Consider the following 25,112-nt stretch of genomic DNA (forward strand, 5'->3'; position numbering starts at 1 on the left):
TTCTGGGTAGAGTGGGCGATTCGTCCTTCGTATTTCATTGTCGAGCAGCTTTCGCGTTGTTTTCTTATTGAGCAGCGATGGCCCCAGGACCTTCTTTGTTCACTGCTCTGACCCTGGGCCGCATTCAATGTTGCATACCCTGCACCCTAGGATGCATTTAATGCGACGGAGCCTCTGTTCTGGGCCCATTAAATGCGACATGGCCTCTGCTTTGGGCCGCATTAAATGTGACGTGGCCTCTGCTCCAAATTCCCTTCGTCTGGCGATGCATGTCACAGTTTTCTTTCCTTTCTCTATAGTCTTCCTCCAGATCTCTTGCCCCAACCAGATCCGTTTGTCCCAGTTCTAATTTGGGCTTTACTTTATCAACTTGGGCTCCTACAACCGGGCTGGGCTCTATCGGTGGCCCAACTCCTGCACTTAACACTCCCTGTCGTCGTGGACCGAAGCCAATGATTTTCCCCATTCCAGTACCCTGTGAATTTTAACCACACTTGTGGGCTGGAAATTCAAAATAATTCCTTTCTTTTTAACCCAGCGTCGGTTTGTTTACCTTTTTTTTTTTTAATGCGCATGCGGTAATAATGTCGCGCCATCTTTCTGTTATCGAGGTGCCTCTCCAAATTCTGCGATGTCCCTTTAATTCAAAGGCTATTTATTATGCCGCACCCCTTTTATACCTACGCTCCGTCTCTTACCTTTCTCCTTCTTTGATGCCTTCGTCGTACATTCTCGACTGCCCTTTCGATTTCTCTTCTTCACCTTTCGCCATGACTAAACAGGTTGTCGATGAATCTCACTTCAAATACTTCGTAGGACATCGATGGGTTTCCTCCATGACCAAGCCATAGCTTCGCACTTTTTGTAGGGAGTTCCCACTCCCCGACGGGACCTCGGTCAAGGTTCCATCGTCTCGCGTTAACATGGTAGATCGCCAAGGTCTAGCGCCGGCAGTGGCGCTCTACCCCCACATGTTCTCAATCGGGCTTCGCCTCCCGTTCTGCCATCATGTCCGCGACGTCCTGGACTACCTGAAACTTGCCCTCGCACAACTTAATCCCAATGCCTGGCGTTTGCTCTCTGCCAGTTGCATGGCCTTTCGTCTAGTTCTGTTCGATTCAGAAGATTACCCTGACCTAACCGCTCGTGAATTTCTGAGCGTGTACCAAATTACTCGACTTGACAGGAATTACTGCAGTTTCCAGTCTTATACGGCCAAGAGGCATTTTGAGTCTTTGGAGAGGCGTTACTCTTCAATAAAAGAGTGGCACTGGCGGTTCTTCTTTATAAGGGGCACTGGTTGGGAGTGCCCCGAGGGGGAAAATGAATATGGTGAATTCCATGTTCGGTCAGTGTGGGGCAAGGTCAAGACCACCAAATCATTGGCCATTACCCTGTCGGAGAGGGAGGAGCTCCGAGTCGCTTCCTTCGTTTCCTTGTCCTCCCGCCCCATAACCACGTACTGGGTAGGGACTTCTTGTCAGGTCTGCTTTCCCCGACCGAGGGAAAAAGTCCCGCTCCTTCCTCTCCAGAAGAGGAATGCTCCAAACGACAGCGTACTGAACCGAAGGTGCCCACTCCCCCTAGGTCCGTTCCCACCGAAGAACCCCTCATTGCTCTACCCCATCCTTCTAAACCCGAAGCTGCCCAGTGGAAGGGGAGGAGTTCTCGACGAGTGGAATTCGGGGGAGAGTGTAATGCCCCGTTCCCGAGGGTCCGGAGAGTTAACTCATATAACCTGATAATTAACTCTAACAAGGCTAGAGTACTTCCAAATTCAAGGATATATATATATTTTCCCAAATCTCAAATCAAACGTAAATACTTCCATTAAATAAACCATATAGACTCATCTATCAAATTTTTAATCCAGCAACCCAAATAAAATCAACTCTTCTTCATGTCTCAATAACAAACTAGAAATAATGAAACATTAACATAAGTCTCCATAAACCGTCTAAATCCACTGAAGCAACTTAAGAAACATAAATAACTTCCAACATCAACATTAATACCACGAAATACGCATCAACCATTCACTGTTAATCTTCTCCATAAACTCTAATACTGATCCTCAGCTGAACCATCAATGTCATCTGAAATATTATGGAGATAAGGGGGGGTGAGTTATCAACAACTCAGTAAGCAGAGAACATATACCAGTGTATAACCATGAGCATTTATAGAAATCAGAATGCAGAACAAAACAATTTCATTTTCAGAGTGCGGAAGCAGAACATGTTATTAAAATATCAGAGTGAAGATTTAGAAATAATTTCATTCAAAACATTCTTTGGCATAACATAAAAGATCATCATCATCATCAGAACATCATATCAGAACAGAGGCCATGTATAATCCCCATGGTAGGGTTGTGCATCTGCGGATAGCCAAGCAGAACATAAAACACTCTGTCACCAAGGTGTGCACTCTAAATAGAGACCACTACTATAACCCGTGGCAGGGCCGTATCCACTATTATTACCCGTGGTTGGGCCGTATCCACTATTATAACCCGTGGTTGGGCCGTATCCACTATTATTACCCGTGGTTGGGTCGTATGCCACTATTATCACCCGTGGCAGGGTCGTAACTGAACAGAACAGAAACAGAATCAAATTCAGAATCAGAGAGTCATGCCAAAGGTTTTCAGAAATCACGTCTTTTCCAAACAGTGTACTGAACAAAATTTTTCGGAATAGAACAAAATCATATCACCACATAATTTATGCACAAATTTCATATTCGCTCTCATTTTCAAAGTTCAGAAATAAAATATCAAAAATAAGCTCATGTTTACACCAGTCATGACAGAAAATACGTTAGTCTTAAACAGAATCTCATGAGTAATGCAGAACAAATATTTGAGGTTGTTTTCAAATTTCTTTTCATAGCAGAACATGCACATTTTCCAAAAAGGACTTCAGTTCATTTTATTTAATGCAAAGTCTAGCATAGGAACCCCGCTTACCTGGACTTCTTAGCTTTTTAGAAATTTCCTCAAAATGTCGATAATTAACAATCGTCCCCTATCAAATAATCAAGTAATTCCCGTAAATTTTCAATCAATAACGTATTTCGGTATTTAAGCCTAAACTTATAAAATAACCTATTTAATTTTATAAAACCCTCAAAAGCCCAAAATATAACATCCCTTCCTAAAATTGGAAATGTCCATTCAATAACTTCAGCTAAAAACCTCTAAAAGTCTAACTTATTTACTATTGACGTGTAATCATAAAATCTAATACCAGCTAATATAATTACACCAAAATATTTTAAATTATATAGCGATCATATAATAAACTAAGTCATTGTAACAAATACAACATTTCCAATTATTGCTTTGAAAGAAATAACAATTTTAAAGCATTTAGGAAACATATTTTTTTTTTTTTTTTACTAACATAATAAAAGACTTATCTGTATCAAAAACCCTTCGTAAATTTCAACCCAACCCAGCCGAAAAATAAAACCCATTTTAGAAACAAAATACATTCAAATCCTATTGGCTTAAGGGCAAAATGGTAATCTCGTAAAAGTCTTCCCCTACCCACTAACTTACGTAACTGCAGTACTTATAACCATAAATTCCGACCGAAACTCACGAGTGAGGGACGACGTGCGACAGGAGCTCCCGTGAGGGAAGGAGATCGTGGAGGACCAGAGTTGCGGTGGGCGGAGGCTGTCCCGACGGCAGCGCACTGAAAGAGAGAGGGAGGAAGAGAGATTAGCGGGAGAGAGACAGAGAGAGAGAAACGAGAGAGAGACGGAGAGGCAAGTTGAGTTCGGGGGGGCAGCTTACCGAGTGGAGAGTGACGAACCTGGATGGAATGCAGCGCCCAACGATACACGCTGTGCGGCGGCGCTCGGCTGGTTTGCGTCGAACAACAACAAACAGAAAATGAAAAACAAAGATACTCTATTTTCGGAGACAAAAACAGAGGTTCCTTCAATGGCTTGAACGATGGTTTAGGGTGGGACGCGACGGCAGCGTTGAGGCTGATTCGTGGGGTGCTGCTACGGGTAAGACGCTGGCGGCAGCGACTGGATCGTGATGTGGAAGAGTTTGGCAGTGAGACTACCCTTCGGTGGTGGTTGTGCGGTTCTCGTGGGGCTCGGGCAGTGGTTATAGCCTGGTGGTAAGCAAGGCTGCGGTGATGCTGGGGCGGCGTCACGGTACGCGGATAAGCTTTGGGGTGCTGCACGACTCGGGGTGCGAGGAACCGAGGGGATGGAGGCTGAGGAGGAAAAACTGGGCTATGGTTCGGCGTGGGAAGGCAGCGGCGCGAGCCTTCTTCGTATGAATATAAATAGACGATTGAACATGAAAAGAAAACCCTAGATGAAAACCAAACGGACGCGGGACGTGCATGAGGGACGTGTGTGTGCAAGCATGCCGTGAACGAAAGCGTGCGTGTATGCATGCTATGCGACGGAAAAAAAAAAAGCCGTGCGAAAAATTAAAATAGACGGAAAGAGAAAGAATTAAAAAAAATGAAACATGCGGAAAAAAATAAAATAAATGGCCAAGAACTCCAAATTAAAAGAAAACAAAATCGCTACTCAAAATCGTAAATTAAGAACTTAAATAAACAATCAAGTTATAAAAATTAAATAAATAAGTAAAAAATCTAAAGTCCAATTATACCAATATTGGGTCCGGGTGTTACAGAGAGCCTAGTCGGGCTGCTCACAAAGGTGGCTCTATCAGAATTGGGGAGAGGGCTAGTCGACCCGCCCAGGGAGTCAGCCCTACTGGAGGTAAGCCATCATAGGCCTTATACATATTGTGTACATATTTTTCTTGTTTGAGCTGTGAATAATCATATCTGCTCTTCCCGAACAGGCCCTATAGAAGAAGAAAATGTCGGAGTCGCTGTTGCCTCTCTATTTGCTTTGGCTTTTGAGGGCCCTGAACCTTGTGGGTCATCGCAGACGCCGGGCGCCTTCGTCTCCTTCTAGGAGACTCTCCATGAAGAGGAGAATCCCCAAAGCAAGTGGCCACCCTCTTTTGGGGAGATGCTTGCTGAGTTCGACGCATCCTTCAAGGGTGGTCTGCCGTATCCTCCAGTCCCTGCTCCTGGGCACGTTGACTTGGTCCATTCTGGAGGCTCCCCGATCCCGACCGTCCCTCTTTCTGAAGAAGGAGTTTTACCCACGGGGGAGCCCATATTCCCTGAGATCATGGAGCAAAACCCCGACGGGAATATTCCCAGATTAGAGGTTGAAGGACCAAGCTCTTCGGGGATCGCAGCCCCGAGTCACTCCAGGATTCCAGTGTCTATTCAGGTACCGGATCCGCTTGCCGAGCCAGGCCCTTTGATAGCTTTGGAACCGACTCTCCTTCCAGAGGAGATCACACTGGTACTGGCCCTTCCTTTTCTGTTTCAATTGCTATTCATTGACTGTTTATTCCGTTTGTTTCCCCATTGTCGTCTTTCCTCACGTCAGGTTGTTTGTTTCACCCAGGAGCCCCAGGTTCCAGAAGTTGTACCCCCCACTTTGCCATAAGACGCCGACCTGGTGGTGGTGGAGGATGATTCCTCCCCGAATGTCAGCCCCTTTCGTACGGGTGAGGCTCCTGGTGAGAGCTCAGTCCCCTCGCAGGATCTGCTCACAAAGGTTTTCCTTTTAAGCGATGTCACTCTTCCTCTGGTGCCCGTCGAGCCCCTTTCTTCTTCCGAGAAAGGGGCTTCATTGGGTTTCGGGTCTGGCCATGTCAAGACTCGAACAACATTTTTTGAGTCATACCTCCAGAAGTTCAAGCCACTCTTCGCCCATGTGAGTGTCCTTCCACCCGACCACCCTTTCTTCTTTTTTTACTATTATTATTATTTTTAACGAGATGGATTGATGTTAACCCCTCAGGCAGCCGAGGAGTTTGCCGACTTGGTTTCTCAAGAGCAAGAGGCTCTAAAAGAAGACCTCAAGACCCAAAGGGAGCTGAACAAACTTCTAAACCTCCGCGGGAAGAATATGCTAAGCAAGAAGCAATCCTTGGAGGTGGAGAACGAGTCATTGCGGGAGAGCAACACATTCCATCTCTAGAAGATCCGCGAATAGAGGAAGCTGAACAAGGATATGGCTGAGCTGATGAAGATCATGAGTCTGGAGCTCGACCTCAAGCGCAACGAGCTCCAGCTGAAGGGTGTTGAAATAGACAGACTCCAAGTTAGATTGACCTCTGCGGTTGCTGATTTGGAGTCTACACGGAAGGAGTTAGAGGTCTTCCGTACCCAATCTGGCCTTCTCTTGGCTGAAGGGGAGAGTTCCCACGCTGAGGCACTGAAGCTAAAGCGTGAGTTGGAGTCTGTTCGGGAAGCTTTAGGGAGGAGTATTGGGGTTACCGATGCCTTAGCGGACGAACAAAGGCATGTGGCCGAACTGGAGTGTGAATTGGAATTCGCTCAAGAGGCGCTGAAGCAGAATGAGGCAACTATTGGGACGTTGGAGGCTTAGAAGAAGCACTCCAGACAGATTCGGGGCCGCATGTTCCATCGGTACATGGGGCTTATGAAATTTGTGCATGTAACAAAGACTTTAGCCCATGTCTCTGTCTCCCGCATGGAGTCCTCTTTGAAGACTGCCCAAGACTGCACAACCCAGCTGGAATCTCAAATCAGGAAGGCTCCAGCTCTCCGCAATCAGGCCTGGATCAATGAGTACAGAGAAGGCCTTGAGCGCCTTCAAGGACTACTTCTCCAGAACCCCGAGACTGACCTCTGTACTCTGAACCTTCGGGAGATTATTCCGGACGTGAAAGCCTACGAGAGGATGCTGACTTGGGGCACAAAAGAGATGCCTTTAGCTTTCTCCACCCCCCTTAGCTGCTTTTCCCCTTGCTTCATTGTATTCTTTTTTTTAATTACTAATGTACGAACAACATAAAGAGTAATGACTTTATTGAAGAGTAGCAACTTTAATTCTTTTATCCTAATATGCCTACTTTTTTTTGCTTTTGTACTGCACACCGTAATCTCCTGATGTAGAGCCCAATCTAACCGAGTTGGGTGCTAGGCCTCTCTGCGCGGGAGAGTACGCCGCAGGGTATTTCCCGGGCAGCGTTCCTTGGTAGCGACCCTCAGCAGGGGTCCATCCACTGGACTTAGTACGACGTATTCCAAATTTTCTTATTCTGGAATGCTTTTCACTGGGAGGTGCACTTCATAGGTGCCGAGGTGTCACTGCTTGTTGTGAGACCTTTTCTTATTTTGACTTAACTCCCCGTCGCATTTTCGTATCGGTTTAGACTGGTGGCATTAATTCGTATTCGGTGATTCTTTAAGTTTCGGACTCCTATCTGTGATTCTGTTGTGTAACTATCACCCTTCTTCTAGTGTCCACCGAGCCGCTTGCCATAATTTTTACGCACGTGGGTGGCTGAACCAACTGCCGACCTCATGCCTTTTCTGGTTTGCTCTTTATCGACACTTCTTTCTTCCCAGTTTGGCCCAAGTGTCGCCCAGCTTCTGTCAAATGCACCAAGTGCTCTTATTACATTCATGACTCAAGTTTCGTACTCAACTTTTCCATCAGACGTCCTTTTTATGTTGTTTTTGTGTCGGCTAAGATTTCCAATGCTCTATTCTCTTCATCGGCCGTCCCTCAGGATTCGTGCTCCACAGGGGACGTGTGGGAAAACCTTGGAATTCCCATGGACACATGGAGCTAGGGGAAGGCTCTTAGGTGTCGCATGGCCCTAGGTGTACCCCGAGTCATTTCCAGCTAAAAAATGGGTGTTTTCATCTTCTGTTGGGCTGTAGCTGGCCCTACCTTCTCCTTCCTTTATCAGCTCTGTCAATCTGCTATGACTCTTTTCCCCCTTTTTCTATAGCCAAAGGGAGGTAGACTCATTCTGTTCTGGTTCTCTGGATGTTGCTGGTAGGGGTTCAATTAGTGGGGTCTCAGCGAGCTCCACACATTCCTTGTTCTTACCCTCTTGCTTACGACGCCTCACTTGTTCTTGCCCCCTTGCTTATGGGGGTCGACCTTCGTGAGCATTCGAACCAAAACCTACATTTCACTGGTCCTCGTCGATGCTCGATCAAGGTAGAGGCGCGACGGTCGTAGCTGAGGAGGGCTGGAACAGACATTGAGGGGGACAACCATGCCTCGATTGTTGCTTGCCCATCGATCTTCTGTTACCCGCGTTGCTGCTGCCTCCTGGTTTAACCTTCAATCCCAGTTCGTCCCTAGGAAACTTTTGGTAGAGCACCTCTCGTCCTTTCGCCTGCAGAAGAGGGGACGCACTTTGCTGAATCCACAGGGCATCCATCTCCCTAGTGTTGTGATGCTTATCTTTGTAGTAACTTTGTAGTCGGGCTCTCTTTTGTCACCTCCTCTTCCTCCTCTTTTCTTTACCATGCAAGGCTTCCCATGTTGCTACAATTGTAACTCTATTCAATATGTATATAAATGACTTTATCTACCTTTTTGTCTGCGAGCTTTTTATGCTTTGTATTGCCCTTGTTTTTACTTTGACAATCAGTGTCAACAGGTTGGAGTTCACGGCACGATTACAGTGCTTCATATTTCGTGGATTGGTACTTACAGGTTGGCAAAGCCCGGGGGCCCTGCTCCCTTGCCAACACATATCCTTCTTTCTTTTTGCACGAAGCTCGGCAAGTCATTTAGACTACGTTAAGACTAGCTGTTAGCAGGTCTAAGCTCATGGGTCGGTTCCTATGCTTTGTACTTTGTGGATTGGTTCCTACAAGTTGGCAGAGCCCGAGGGCCCTGCTCCCTTACCAACGCATTTCCTTCTTTCTTTTTGCACGAAACTCGGCAAGTCATTTAGACTGCGTTGAGACTACCTGTTAGCAGGTCCGAGCTCATGGCTCGGTTCCTGTGCTTTATATTTAGTGGCCGGTCTCAACGTCGGGCTTAACTGACTTAAGCTATTTCAGGGAGACATAATAGCACAACATTTCAATATTAGTCTATAAAGCTTTTATCTAATAATAGTTTTTCATTCATTTGAGTTGGCTTGGATCATTTTTACACAAAATACTTTCTTAAGTGCTTCGCATTCCATGGGTGTGGCAGTTCCCCTCATGATCCTTCAGTCGGTACGAGCCAGGTCTTCCGATCGCTGCTACTAAGTACGGTCCTTCCCATTTGGGACCTAGTTTGCCCGTGTCTTGTGTCGTAACTCCTGTTTGCTTTAGGACCATATCACCTACTTTGAAGTTACGTGGTTGGACTCATTTGTTAAAATACAATTCCACTCTTCGTTTGTTGGCCGTCGCTTGGCTTGTAGCTACCTCCCTTCTTTCTTCCAGGAAATCTAGGCTCTCCCTCATTCATTCGTTGTTCCGATATGGGCCGTATTGTTGCACCCTGTACGTGGGTATGGCCACCTCTGCAGGTATCACGACTTTCACTCCATAGACTAGGGAGAAAGGTGTTTCTCCAGTTGGGGTTCTTATTGACGTCCAATAGGCCCACAACGTGCTCGGAAGTTCCTGAGCCCATTCCCCTTTTTGCGTTCCTAGCTTTTTCTTTAAGATGTTGGGTAGTGTCTTGTTGGTTGCTTCTACCTGACCGTTGGCTTGCGGATGTCCTGGAGAGGCATACTTATCTTTTATCTTGAGTTCCAAGCACCATTCTCGATAATGTGAACAATCGAACTGTCGCCCGTTGTCGGAGATGAGGCTTTGAGGAATACTAAAATGGCAGGTTATAAACTTCCAGAGGAAATTCATTATTGCCCGAGCTGTGATTGTTGCTAGGGCTTCCGCCTCTACCCACTTGGTAAAGTAGTCAACCGCTACTATGACAAATTTTACCCCTCCTTTGCCCGTTGGGAGGGGGCCAATGAGATCCAACCCCAATTGGGAAAATGGCCATGGGGTGGTGACTGAGGTAAGCTCTGTAGGTGAGCAATGAGGTATAGGGGCGTTTTCCTGGCATTTAAGACACTTTTGGGCAAACTAGTCGGCATCCTTGTGAGCATTAGGCCAGTAGTACCCTGCCCGAGCAGTCCGTAACGCCAGTGCTCTCCAGCCCGCGTGATTGCCGCAAACTCCTTCATGGATTTCTGCCAACACGTACTGAGCTTGCTCGGAATAAATGCACCTTAACAGAGGTTCGGCGTAGCCCTTTTTATATAGGACACCCTCTACCAGCGTAAATCTGGCTGCCCGATTCCTAACCTTTCGGGCTTCTTCCCAATCATTAGGGAGAATCCCCTCTTGAAGAAATCTCAAAATATCCGCAGCCCATTCCGGGGGCTATAGGACCTCAATAGCCGACACTCAAATCCCCACTGCAGCTATATCAACAGTTCGGGCGACCACGTGGTCCGGAAGCGAGACATCTTCTTGCCCTGAAGTGACCTTAGCTAGTCGATCCACTTCCTGATGCTCTCCTCTGGGAATCTAGTGGATGGCAGAATACTGAAAGTGATCTCATTCTTCTCCCACTTGTTGGAGATATCTTTTTAGATTTTCCCCCTCAGTGAGGAACTGCCCAGTCACCTGCCCTGCCACTATCTATGAGTTGGCTTTTACTTCAACTTCAGTTGCACCAAAGGACCTGGCAAGCGTTAGTCCCGACAGGAGTGCCTCATATTCTGCCTCGTTGTTGGTGACCTTGAACCCGAGTTTGAGCACATAATCGAACCTCTCACTCGAGTCTGTCACTATGTGCACTCCCGCACCACCACCTGTCCGACAAGACGAACCGTCGACATACACTTGCCATGGCTTGCCCTGGGGTGCAATAATCACTTCTTCTGGGAAGTTCGTGAATTCGGCTACAAAGTCTGCTAGCACATGTCCCTTTACTGTTGTCTGAGGGAGGCATTCGATCTCGAACTCACTTAATTCAATCACCCAGCTAGTCATTTGGCCTGAGATGTCGGGTTTTTGCAATATCTTCCTCAGAGGGACATCGGTTTGGACCTTTATGGGATGAGCCTGAAAGTAGGACGTCAGCCTCTTAGCAGTGACTACTAATGTGAAAGTGAGCATTTCTGTCCGGGGATACCTGGCTTCAGCACCTTGAAAAGCTGTACTAACGTAATAAACTGGGCATTGAATTCCTATCTCTGTTCGGGTTAACACAAAAGACACTGCACTGGGTGATACTGCCAGATACATAGTCAGGTTTTCTCCTGGTGCAGTTTGGCTAAGCAGCGGAGGGTGGGCTAGGTATTCCTTCAGTTCGTCAAAAGCTCTGCCACAGTCTTCATCCCATTCTCGTGCCTTTGGGAGGACACTGAAGAAAGGAAGGCACTGGTCGGTTGATCTAGAGATGAAATGGCCCAGGGCGGCTGCTTCTAAACATCGTTGATGTTCCTCGGCGGAGGCATATCCATGATGGCCCTGATCTTCTCAGGATTAGCCTCGATTCCTCAATCTGAAACCATGAAGCCCATGAACTTCCCTGATTCTACCCCAAAGGCGCATTTATGTGGGTTAAGCTTCATTTTGTACTTTCTCAGCACTGCAAAGGTGTGATACCCCATATTTTAGTGTATTTTAACTGAATGATTATTTTAATTAATTTAAATATTAGTTCTCTTGTTTTAAAATTTATTGGATTTCTCGTTGGTTTATTTTATGATTTTTTTGAAGTTGTGAAAATTATTTTGTTATGCTTTATTAATATTAATTATTGTTTTGCATTTAAATTTCTCTTAATTTAAATTAGTTGGTGGGTTTTAAAATTATTGTATTGTTGGATTTAATTATTTGATTTTACTTAGTCACTGTGTTTAAATTTATTTTATTTAAACTGTTGTTTTGAAATAATTTTCGTTGAAATTTTGTGACCCAAGTTGTGAGGATTAGACCTCATTCATTTCCCTCCATTTTTCTTTTTCCTCTTTCTTTTTCTCTTTCCTCTTTTTTCTTCTTTCTTTTTTCTTTCTTTTTCTTCCGGAACTATTGCTTCCTCCCGCGCTCGACATCCCTCTCTCCCTCTCCCTGTGCATTTTCCTTCCTCTCCCAGCCCGCCGCCGTGCACCTCCGTCCGACGACACCGCCCAGCCCACGGCCTTCCTCACCCTCTCGCGTCGTCGTTTGCCCCCACGCCCAACACTATGCCACGGCGTTCCTTGTGCTCGCGCGCCGCCGTCGCGCCACCACCGGCCATCATTTCTTCACCACTTCATCGTCGACCTCCTAGCAACCCCAATGCACTCAACTCCAGCTTCGATCTGCCATCAGTGAAGCCCCACCATCAACATTTTCGTTTTGAACATTTTGGCCTTAAACCACCCTTTACGCCGCCACCCACGGCCAACCACCAGCACCACTAGCTTCACCGACATCCCTAAGCTCTTCCCTATCAATCTCGGGTCTTGGTTTGTCCCCGTTCAAAATTGGGTTTTTGAAACCCACAGCCATAGTGCATTTTGCACTATTCCGTTGCTGTGCCGCCACTTCTAGCACCTCAGTGATCTTTCAAAAATTATATTATAGCATTATAAGTATTTTTCTAAAGAACTTTTGAGATTTAAATGTATTTTTACACTAACTCATTTTACTGTGAATTGATTGGTTTTGCCAGACTGAGTCCGAGGAGTACTGGGGTTGGATGGATTAGATGATGGAGTTGTTGGTGTGATTGGTTTATACTATGGGATTTGCTGGCTGTTTCGGGTTTAAATATTGGTGTTTTGAGTTTGACGTTGGTCATGGTGGATATTGGTGATTTTAGAAAGTGATAATATATTTTGGGATTACGAGGGTTTTAAGTTTTGAGAAATTAAAATAGGTTATTTTAGAAGTTTAGGCTTAAATATTGAAATCCGTGATTGATTGAAAACTTACAAAAATTATGTGATTATTTTTATAGGTGACGATTTATAGTCGACTCGACATTTTTTTTAGGAAAATTCTGAAAAGCTAAGTTGTCCAGGTAAGCGGGGTTCATATACTAGTTTTGCATAAAAGAAATGAAATGGGGTTGACTTTGAAAATATGCATGTTTGTCTGAAAAGAAATATGAAACGACCTCAAATGTTTGTTCTGCATATGCATAAACTCTATATAAAAGAAAGTATTTTTTGTCATGACTGGTGTAGACATGAGCTAATTTTGTGCATTCTGTCTCTGAACTATGCAAAAGCAGCGAATATGAAAATCTAAAAGTTTTTGCTATGAATAAATAAAGATGTTTTGGATTTTGTTTATTTCGAACATGTGAAATGATCTGAAGCTATTCAGTATTTTGTTTTGATATGATGTGTCATCTGAAAACCTTGACATGAAGTTCTAATTCTGTATTTGAATGTGATCTGGTTCCGATGATATTCCGTTTTGTTTCTGTTAAGGCCCAGACACGGGTATAATGGTGGTTTATAACCCTACCACGGGGTGAAACATGGAATACGGCCCAGCCACGGGTATAATGGTGGTTTATAACCCTACCACGAGGGGTGAAGCATGGTATACGGCCCAGCCACGGGTATAATGGTGGTTTATAACCCCACCACGAGGGGTGAAGCATGCTATATGGCCCGGCCACGGGTATAACGGTGGTTTATAACCCTACCACGGGGGTGAAACATGGTATACGGCATAGCCACGGGTATAATGGTGGTTTATAACCCTACCATAGGGGTTAAACATGGTATTTGTCCCGATGTGATGCTATGAGATGATATGAATATAATGTTTCAGTTTGGATATGTCAAAGGACTTTCTTTTTGAGAACAAATTTGTTTTTCTGAAAATTTCGCTCTGATATTTTGTACCAAGTTTTGTCTATGCGTTCTAAAAATAATTAAGTTGTTTTTGCATTCTGAAAGTAAATGTTTTGTTCTGCATACCGAACTTTATAAATGCTCAAGTTTACATGCTAGTATATGCTCTCTGCTTACTGAGTTGTTGATAACACACCCCTTATCTCCACAATATTTTTAAGATATTTTGATGGTTCAGCTGATGATCAAGATTTTGAGGCTTTCGGTGAGATGATTTAAGTATAGTGGCTTGAATCAAATTTTCTATATGATATTGGGAATTTGGAGTCTATTTTTTATATTGTTGAAATTTGAGTTTAAGTGTTAGGAAGTAACTCTCCGACCCGTGCGGGACCAGGGCATTACAAAAGGTCTCACGAAGGTCGGCAAGATCTTGTTCTGCCTTCTTGCTTTTAACCAACAGATCGTCCCATATTCCTCCCGATCTGGTTTTTTAACATTCTGTTGACCAAACGTTGGTATGTGGCTCCCGCATGTTTTAGACCGAACGGCATCGCCGTATAGCAATAAAGCCCTCTGTCGGTAATAAACGTTGTTTTCTCCTCGTCATCAGGACTCATCATTATCTGATTGTAACCAGAGTATGCATCCATAAAGCTAAGTAATGCAGTCGAATCTACTATCAAGTCGATCCTTGGGAGAGGAAAACTGTCCTTTGGACACACTTTATTCAAGTCAGTGAAGTCAACGCACATCCTCTACTTCCCATTCGCTCTTTTCACCAGTACAACATTAGACAGCCATTCAGGATAGTAAACTTCCCGAATGAAACCCACAGCAAGGAGGCATTCCGCTTCCTTAACTATAGTTGTGTATTTCTCTGAACTAAAACTATGGCGCTTCTGCTTGACCTTCTTTGCATTAGGGTTTACGTTGAGCCAATGCTCTATCACCGACCCATCGATACCTGGCATTTCTTCATGGCTCCACGCAAAGACATCGCGATGCTCCAGAAGCAGCTGCTTCATAGACTGGCTCAGCTCTTCGGACATTCTGGATCCTATTCGTACCGTCTGCTCTGGGTCCTCGGAATCCATCAGCACCGAGATTATGGTTTCGTCGGGCTATGCTTGTCTTAGTGCTTCTTCATCCCTCACTTCATGGTCCAACTCGGTCACTGCCGTAGATGGCTGCTGGGCTACCCCTGATGGCTGCTGGGCTACCCCTTCGAGTCTCGTCTGTACTTGCACCTCTCTGTTTCCCCCCTCCTGCTCTTGTCCTGTCCGAACGGGTGGCACCAGTTCGGTGGCCCGCCCGCGGCTTGATTCTAGAGTCTGTATGATTACCACCTTTGACTTCATCTCCCTGGTATAGCAGTCCCTCGCAGCCTGTTGTTCACCCCGCATCTCTCCCACCCCGCATGCGGTAGGAAATTTTACTTTTAGGTGGCATGTGGAAGTGACAGCCTTCATTTGGTTCAATGACATTCTCCCAAGTATCACATTGTACGAGGAAGGGGCCTCGACCACCAGGAAGTCTACCATGAGGGATGTGATTTTGGGGGCCATGCCTACTAGGACGGACAGGGAGATCGCCCCAGTCAGCTGGATGGTATTGCCAGTGAAGCCTTTTAGGGGCGTTGGCACCGGCCGTAGTCGGTCGGGCGAAATTACATTTCTGTTGAAAGCTTCCCAAAAGAGGATGTCTACAAAACTGCCAATACCCTACTGGTCCGATAGTTGGCTATCTGTGCCGTCACCACCAACGCATCGTCGTGAGGTTGTAACAAACCCTCCCCATCCTCTTCACTAAATGTTATTAGTTGTTCCTAGGAAGGGACTCTGCGGTGCAATCGTTGGGCAGAGAACACCTCTCTGTACCTGGCCTTCCTTGCATGGGCCTTCCAAGCTGACGAAGTCGCTCTCCCGACATACCCCCCCAGCTATGGTGTTGATCTCCCCTATGGGAGGTTCTTCCCTTCTCGAATTTATTTGATGCAGGTCCTCTTTACGGGGTGCGTAGTCTTTCTTCTGTCAAGACTTGCATTTTTCTTCCGGGCAGAACCACAGTCTTTTCGAACTGGGCTATAACTTCTATGAGCCGGATCCCTACTTCCCCGAATGGGACTCCAGTCCTGGCTTCTCCAAACAGGGCTTCGTCCTTGGTTCCTTCGGTTGGGACTCCGCTCTTGATTCCTCCAGGAGTTAGGGCGATATTCTCACCATGACTCACTCCTTTCATCATTGCGCCACCCGGCTCGGGTTTTCGGATTGTCAAATCTTCCCCATTTTGTATAACAATCTTGGGTGTTGTGCCCACTGCTTTTGTGAAAGGAACAGTATTTGAGCGGTGGTGGACCTTGTCTCCACTCTTCCTGCCGACTTGGGTTCTCTTCCGCTTCAATTGCTAAGCTAGAATGCAAGCGTGGAGCATGCTTCCCTTTGCCTTTGATTTCGTGAGCCCTTTCCGAGCAAGCCCCTTGGTCTGGCTCTTGACGTCGCTCCGTTATTTTCTTATCCGCCATTTCCAAGTCGCGTTTCCACGGTGTTGTCAGTGCCTGGAGCGTGTCGTCCCCATTTATGTACCCGTCCGCCCGGTCCATAAACTCCCTCAAAGTCGACGGTGTCTTTCGGGCGATCTCCGCCATAAATGGACTGCAAGGCTAGACTCCTCCCAATAATGCTACCAACGTAATCTTTTCATCTTGGTCGTCGGTCGTCATCCTTTCTTGGTTAAAACAGAAGAGGTACAACTTAAGACTCTCGTCACCTTTCTGTTTGACAGTTAGCAGGTAGGCAGCCGGCCTTCTCCTCGTTCGGCTAGCCATAAACTGCATCAAGAACCGTCGTGCTAGTTCGTCGAAGCTGTCCACCATTCCAGGCCGTAAAGAGACAAACCATACTCCTGCCGCCCCTTCCAAGGTGAGAGGAAATGCTCTATATGCTACTTCGCTAGGATAACCGTGAAGAGTCATGTGGGCTTTGAAGGTTTCCAAATGCTCCAATGGGTCCTTATTCCCTTCATAGGCTTCCATACGAGGGACTTTAAATCTCGAAGGTATCGGTATTGCTAGAATCCCGGTACTATACGGCAGCCCCTCAGTGGTGAGCAGCTGATCCACCGTGGTAGGCTAACCCATCTGTTTTGCTACTTCCATCTAGATCTGCAGGTTTATCTTATGTCGCTCTTCTTTCGCAGTGACCAGGTTAGGTTGAGGGTGGTCCCCAGAATGATGGCTTTGTTGGTCCGCTTCGATTTCTTCGACATTCCTTCGTAACACTGTATTCTCCCGCCGGAGGGTCTCCATATCTACCATGAGCTTCTGTATTGCTTCGTTTTGTTGGTTAAACCTTGCTTCGACCACTCCGAACTGCATCCTTACACGCTGTGAATGCTGGGAGCGGGTTGTTGCCGGCATACGAAGGACATGCTAGTTATGGGACAACAGAGATCTCACAGACGGCGACACTATTGATGTCGTGTTTCGCGGGCTTGGGCAACTTCTCTCCCCCAGTATCCAAGCGTGATCCTGCACAGTCAAAACGGAGAGAAGGGACCTCGTGGTCCGTTAATTCTCCGATGCTTAAGTTAGTATCTAGAGACAGGGAGGAAACCAGAAAACGTGAACCAGGATGATAATATTTATATATATATATATATATTACCTATCGCTGGGTTGACCCCTATTTATAATTACTGTGTAAGATTTTCCCATGGTGGTGTTCTGGGTAGGGTGGGCGATTCACCCTTCGTATTTCATTGCCGAGTAGCTTTCGCTTTGACCGAGCAGCAATGGCCCCAAGACCTCCTTTATTCACTGCTCTGACCCTGGGCCACATTCAATGCCGCATACCCAGCACCCTAGGATGCATTTAATGCGACGGGGCCTCTGTTCTAGGCCACATTAAATGGGACGTGGCCTCTGCTCTGGGTCGCATTTAATGTGATATGGCATCTGCTCTGGGCCGCATTAAATGCGACATGGCCTCTGCTCCGCATTCCCTTCGTCTGGCAATGCATGTCACAGTTTTCTTTCCTTTCTCTATAGTCTTCCTCCAGATCTCTTGCCTCGACCTGATCTGTTTGCCCAAGTTCTAATTTGGGCTTTACTTTATCAACTCGAGCTCCTGCGACCGGACTGGGCTCTATCGGTGGCCCAACTCCTGCACTTAACACTCCCTGCCGTCGTGGGCCGAAGCTAATGATTTTCCCCATCACAACTAACATATATAATCAAGTATATAAATAAGTTAGACATTAGCATATTATCACTAACTACACAAATATTATATCACCGAAAAAATTGGACTGAACTAGATCGAAGTCGGTAATACTAGAAGTATAGGTTTAGGTGTATAATCGATGCGGTATCGATTTTTTAAATCTTAAAATCGGTATATAGCGATTCGATTATAAAATATATACATCCAAAATGGAAACGAAGTGGACCGATTACATCCTTAACACCACATGCAAAAGAAAATATTATTTGGTTGGCAACACGACCTGATAGTGCACTTCATTCAACATGTATCGTACAATTACTAGCTTAATTATTTGACTGCCAAAACGCATGCATGCATGGAGATTGTCTATTGTGATTGTTTTCGCAACAAAATTAATGCCACTAGTTTTGCTTGTAAAAGTGGTTAACTCCCAAGTTTTGCTTGTTCTCAAATTCATGGGAAGAAGAAAAAAAACATAATAAAATTATATTCTATGTTGTAGTACTTATGGTGATTATAATAAAATTATATTATTTTTTATCCATCTTATTCATTGCCGAATAGTCTAAAGATGTTTGGCGTATCGTCGGAATTGGGTTTGACAAAAGAGGTAGAGACGATGGAGGAGTGCAAGAGAATTCTAGAGAAGAGAAAAGCTCCCACCTCAATGGTACCGCTCAAGTGTACCGTCCGATAGTTTTATTTTTATTTTATTATTTAATGATAAAAGAATTGATTTTAAGTGCATTTTTTTATTTTTTTTATTTTTTTATTTTTTTTAAATATTTAAGTATATTAAAAAATGTAAATAAAAAAAAAAAAACTCAAATGTAAGGTGCGGTCAAGTAGAGCAGACTTGTTAGGGACCCCGGTCTTGTCCCTAACACTAAGGGTCCACGGCTAGTCTTGGTGATGATGCTGACCGAATGTTCGTGCCACTTGCTTGACCTTTCCACAAAAGGATGGTGTTTGAGTGATGGGATAATGGTGTATTTGGGTAGGCTAAGTGTTTAGGCTAAGGCAAATCAATGTGGGTGACTAGACTTGTATTTGAGTGAAGTGCCAAGATGATGGAGGCTAGGGTTGAATGAATGAGATGAGGTTAGGGTTCATGGGCTATGGTGGAATTAGGGTTGGTGTGGTCTTGGAAGATTGGCTTAGCATTATGAGTGTTTGATGCAATGGGAATGGCTTAAGGGTTACCCTTGATGTTTGGGTCACTTGGATAGTGATTAGGGTAGGTAAGGTGAAGTCTAGCTTGGGTTTTGTGAGGTGGCTAGGATGGATTTCGAGATTGACTTAGAGTTGGAGTTTAGGATGATGCTAGGGTTTGGGAATGAGTTGGAAAGTTTGTAAGATGAAAGGAATCTTTGAGTGAAGATGGAAGTTTGAATTTTGAATTAAGATGGCAAGTCAATGGTTGACTTGGAGAGATTGTAGGAAGAGTGATTTAAGGAATTGAAGAGGATTTGCAATTCCTTAAATTAAGGGATTGGAATTGGGATTTGAATTTGAAGTGGGATTTGAATTTGAATTTAAATTAGAGGAAGTCAAGACTCATAAAAGGAATGGGTTTCCTTATAGAGCTTTGAGGTGGGTGGCTAGGGCTTATGTGGATGATGGGATTATTTATGGAAGGTGACAAAGATGGTAAGATGAGACACTAGGGTTGGCGCCACTTGTGTTTAGGGTTTGGTGTTGGGAAATGATGATGGGCGGCTAAGTCAATGGGTAAGATGATGGAGTTGGCGCCTAGGGTTTTGGGGAAGTGATGGGGTAGCCGAATATGGTAAGTGGAAGATGTGTGCTTGGTTGAAAGTGATGGGGTAGCCGAATATGGTTATGGTGGCAATGTAATTTATGGAAAGTGGACTAACTTATGGAAAGGTGACAAACACTAGGTTGGTCGAATTTGATGGCTTGGATGGATTGGAAGAGCAAAAATTAAGATGAACACCAAGAACAAATGAAGAACACTCAAGAACAACTCAAGAACAATGCAAATAAAATAACAAATTCAAAGATAGAAAATGGAAGACAAGAGATGGAATGGAAAATACTCATAAGATTAATGATTCTTTAGGGATTCACGAATTACACCCTAAAAATGAAATGAACAAGATAGATAGATTAAACCACATCTATTCACGAATTGCAAGGTGTGATCCTCTCTTTGGGATTCACGAATTGCACCCAAAAAGCCCAAGTGCCTAGCATCGATGGGTGATCTCAAGAACTAGTCTACCCACTTAGGGAATTTGCCAAAGGTTCAAAAGATATGAAAGCAAAGCCTAAGGGTCCTATTTATAAGAGTTACAAGTTGGAAACCCCCAATAGGTCCCTTGGAAAATAAATAATTAAATAAAAATAAATAATAAAAAATAACATAGTTGGCATGGGTCAAGTTGACCCATGGCATGCATGAGCCCATGGATGGGCTAGGTTGGCTGATGGAATGTGGCTGGCAGGGCCCTGGGCTGGTCTGTGTGTGTGCAGGCTGGCATGGCCCAGGCAGGCTGCCTAGGCGCTGGGCTCTGGGGCACTAGGCCTGCTAGGGCGCGCACGCGCATGGCGTTCGCGCGGGTGTGTGCGCGCTGGGCGTGCACGCAGGCATGGGCGCTGGGCGCAGGCTTGCGTGCAGGACTGTTGCGCGCTACGCGCGTGGGGCAAGCTGGCGAGACGTGCGCCCTGGGCATGCTGGGCTAGGCATGTCAAGGCAAGTCTCAAGGCATGCCCCTAAGGCTATTTTGGGGTTGTCTAGCCTTGTCCCCACATGGCTAGTGGCTTGGCCATGGGCCACAAAACAGGGGTTCCTACCATTCCCCCTCCCTTCAAGAAAATCCTTGCCCTCAAGGATTAGATTTGAAAATGTCCATGCCCTCTCCTTAGCCATCTTCATGGCAAAACAATGTGCTCCTCCCTTCGTCCAATTTTTCTAACATTGAGACCTCACCCGACTTGGCCTCCTTGGAAGATAAGGTTGCCCATACATTCTTCTTGGACCCTTGCTTAAATTTCATGGTCGTTTTGTTGTAGTCAAGCACTACCCTTCCAAGGCCTTTGAGCCATGGATTGCACAATACAACATCAAGACCTACCAAAGGAAGTACATGTAGGTCCACCACTACTCTCACTCCTTGCACATTCATTTTTACTTCCTTCACTAGCCCTTCACATTTCATTTTATCTCCACTTGCCATCTCCACATCAAATGGCTCTATAGCAATTGTTTTCAACCCAACCTTAGTAACAATGTTGGAGTTGATAAAGTTGTGTGTAAAGCCACTATCCACCAACAAAGGGACTTGAATTGTTCCTATCCAAGCCATTACTCTCATGGAAGTATTCTTTTGGGTCCCCATCATGGTATTAAGGGACAACTCGGCCTCTTTATTATTTTTTTTCACTTTGGCCTCTTCTTGATCGGACTCTTCACTACATGTTTCCAGAAGATACTCATCTTCCTCTTCCACACTCCTCTCATCAACCAACATGTACACTTGTCCCGATCTACATTTGTGCCCTATGCCCCATTTTTCTCCACACTTAAAACAAAGACCCTTTTTTATTCTCTCTTGTACCTCTTCCCTTGAAAGTTTCTTCACTTCAATTTGCTTAGACTTAGTAGCACTCCCCATTTCCTCCTTGCCTTTCCAAGGAACATTGGTTTGCAAGGGAGTAGTAACCTTACTCCCTACTTCCTTTGATTGACGTTTCTCCATATTAGTGCTCTCTTCTAGGATCTCCCTCATCCTCATAACTTCTTGAATCTTAGAGGGTTGCTTCAACTTAATTTCCTTGGCTATCCAAGGTTTCAACCCATCCACAAATGTGCCCACAAGGGCCTCCTCGGACCAACCTCTAACAAGTGTTTAGAGTTGCCTAAACTCCTCAATGTAAGCATGCACCTTGCCTTCTTGCCTCAACTTGGCAAGTTGGCCATGATGGTTAATGGTTGGGGATGGTCCAAATTGCATTAGAAATTCTTTTTCAAATGCCGTCCAACCCAATCTTCTCCTATCCTTTTCATATTGGTCCCGGATCCACCTCCACCACTTACTTGCTTTTCCCTCCAAATAAAAACATGTCGTCAACACCCTCTCATGTCTAGGCACCTCATATGCATGGAAGTAGTGGTCAACCTTTTCAAGCCATTCATATGGATCTCCCCCATTAAACTTGGGAAAGTCCACCTTTGGCCTCTTAGGTCCCCGGTCATAAGCCCGGTTTCCCCTTCTATTTTCATGGTGGTCAACATCATACCCTCTCTCATGATGGTCTCTTCTTCTCTCATAATGGCCTCCACGACCATAAGGCCTCTCATACTCATGTTCATGCTCAAACTTGGGTTCAAAGGCTTCTTCTCTTTGTGGTCTCTCAAGCCTTACATCTTGATACTCTTCTCTCACACTTCGGGTTCTAGTGGGATAGTCAATATTTGGGATCCACCTCTCAACAATTACTCTATTGTTTTCAACTCTACCCCCCCTTCTCAACTCATTTTGTGGTAGCTCACGTATGGACCCCGTGACACTTGTCTCGGCCCCATCAATAAAGGCTTCATGCCCTTGCCTATTAGGACTATATGGGGGCCTTTGACCGTTAGTTTCCACCATTCTCCTCTCAAGTCTCTCAAGGCTTGCATTGGTCTCTCTCTTATTGGTCTCCATGTCCCTTCTACTCTCCTCAACCACACGGTTGGTAGCATTCGAGGACATTGTAAGTTCAGCCAAGGTAGTCTTGATCTCATCAAGAAGATGGTCAAGTTTTAAGCCTTGTCTTTCTATGGCCTCTATACGTTCCCGGTTGGAACCCCCTTGTTCCTCCTCTTGAACCACACGGCTCATGGCTAACACTTTGGTTCACAAGTCTAACCTTGGGTCCCCCACCTTCAAGGGTGGTCGACCCCTTCCTTGCACAAAAGGCCCAAACCTTGGGTCTTCCACCAACTTGTGTGGTCGACCCCTACAAGAGAAAAACTACTCCTTTCTCCTCCTCAACCCCCAAGCTTCAATTTCAACAATTCACAAAAAAATAAATGGGATCCAACGAGGGTCACCCCCAACCAATTCATAAAGCTTGGGTTAACGCGTTGTTCACCTCTTTAGAGAAGTGAAAACTTCTCAAAAATTCCAAGCAAGGAAGTCCTCTCAATGAAGTTGCTTGATGAAAGCACCAATTTTTTGTTACGGCTCTCTTGAATCTCCAAGCAATGTGGCACTCTCAACGAAATCCAAGCAAGATGGGTTTCACAAAGTGCTCTCAATGAAATTCCTCAATGAAATCCAAGCAAGATGGCACTCTCAATGAAAGCACCAATTAATGTTAGGGACCCCGGTCTTGTCTCTAACACTAAGGGTCCACGGGTAGCCTTGGTGATGATGGTGACCGAGTGTTCGTGCCACTTGCTTGACCTTTCCAGAAAAGGACGGTGTTTGAGTGATGAGATGATGGTGTATTTGGGTAGGCTAAGTGTTTAGGCTAAGGCAAATCAATGTGGGTGATTAGACTTGTTCTTGAGTGAAGTGCCAAGATGATGGAGGCTAGGGTTGAATGAATGAGATGAGGTTAGGGTTGGTGTGGTCTTGGAAGATTGGCTTAGGATTATGAGTGTTTGATGCAATGGGAATGGCTTAAGGGTTACCCTTGATGTTTGGGTCACTTGGATAGTGATTAGGGTAGGTAAGGTGAAGTCTAGCTAGGGTTTTGTGAGGTGGCTAAGATGGATTTCGAGATTGACTTAGAGTTGGAGTTCAAGATGATGCTAGGGTTTGGGAATGAGTTGGAAAGTTTGTAAGATGGAAGGAATCTTTGAGTGAAAAGGGAAGTTTGAATTTTGAATTAAGATGGCAAGTCAATGGTTGACTTGGAGAGATTGTAGGAAGAGTGATTTAAGGAATTGAAGAGGATTTGCAATTCCTTAAATTAAGGGATTGGAATTGGGATTTGAATTTGAAGTGGGATTTAAATTTGAATTTGAATTGGAAGAAGTCAAGACTCATAAAAGGAATGGGTTTCCTTATAGAGCTTTGAGGTGGGTGGCTAGGGCTTATGTGGATGATGGGGTTATTTATGGAAGGTGACAAAGATGGTAAGATGAGACACTAGAGTTGGCGCCACTTGTGTTTAGGGTTTGGTGTTGGGAAATGACGCTGGGTGGCTAAGTCAATGGGTAAGATGATGGAGTTGGCACATAGGGTTTTGGGGAAGTAATGGGGTAGCCGAATATGGTAAGTGGAAGATGTGTGCTAGGGTTTTATGGAATGGAGTTAAAATGCTTTCAAACAGATCTACACAAGGGCTTGACGAATTCATGAATGAGACAACACTAATCGCAAAACTCCAGCATAGAAATCTTGTCAGATTCTTGGGCTGCTGTATGGAAGGAGATAAAAAAGTTCTAATATACGAGTACATGCTGAACAAGAGTTTGGATTTCTACCTTTTTGGTGTGTCATTTGTTTCGTTATCTTGATGCTCAAGTATCTCATTACATATACATGTATATACACATACATATGTGAATGTGCGTGTGTAATTTCGTGTTCTTGAGAGCTAATTTGCTTCGTTGCACCATATAAACAGATCCAACCAAAAAAAAGATGCTAGATTGGGGGACACGCATACACATTATTAATGGGATTGCTCAAGGCCTGCTTTATCTTCATCAGTATTCAAGGTTAAGAATCATACATAGAGATATGAAGCCCATAAACATTCTCTTGGATGGTGATATGAACCCAAAAATATCAGATTTTGGCATGGCTCGAATAGTTGGAGATAACAAAGCACAAGCAAACACAAACAGAGTTGTTGGAACTCAGTGAGTATGCTAGCTACTTGTTATATATATGATACGTGGAGTTGTTTGCAGAATTCATTGAAAAAGCTACTTAAAAGTTATGTACTAAATCTTGAAACATATATTGGCTACATGTCGCCCGAATATGTTATGGAGGGTCTATACTCGATAAAGTCTGATGTGTTTAGCTTTGGAGTATTGCTACTAGAGATTGTGAGTGGCGAGAAGAATACAGGCTTCTATAACAGAGAGTCACTCCACCTTCTTAGCCATGTGTGTAGCTTTTGTAACTTCTCAAGTTTTTCTTGTCTTTTATGTCAATATATATAAATTATAGACTTAAATGCACTAACTTTTTAACAAAAATTACCTTGATTTGAAATGAAAATAGGCTTGGGAGTTGTGGAGAGATGAACGAAGTTTGGAG

The sequence above is a fragment of the Juglans regia genome, chromosome 16 (assembly GCF_001411555.2).
Source record: "Juglans regia cultivar Chandler chromosome 16, Walnut 2.0, whole genome shotgun sequence".
Taxonomy (NCBI): domain Eukaryota; kingdom Viridiplantae; phylum Streptophyta; class Magnoliopsida; order Fagales; family Juglandaceae; genus Juglans; species Juglans regia.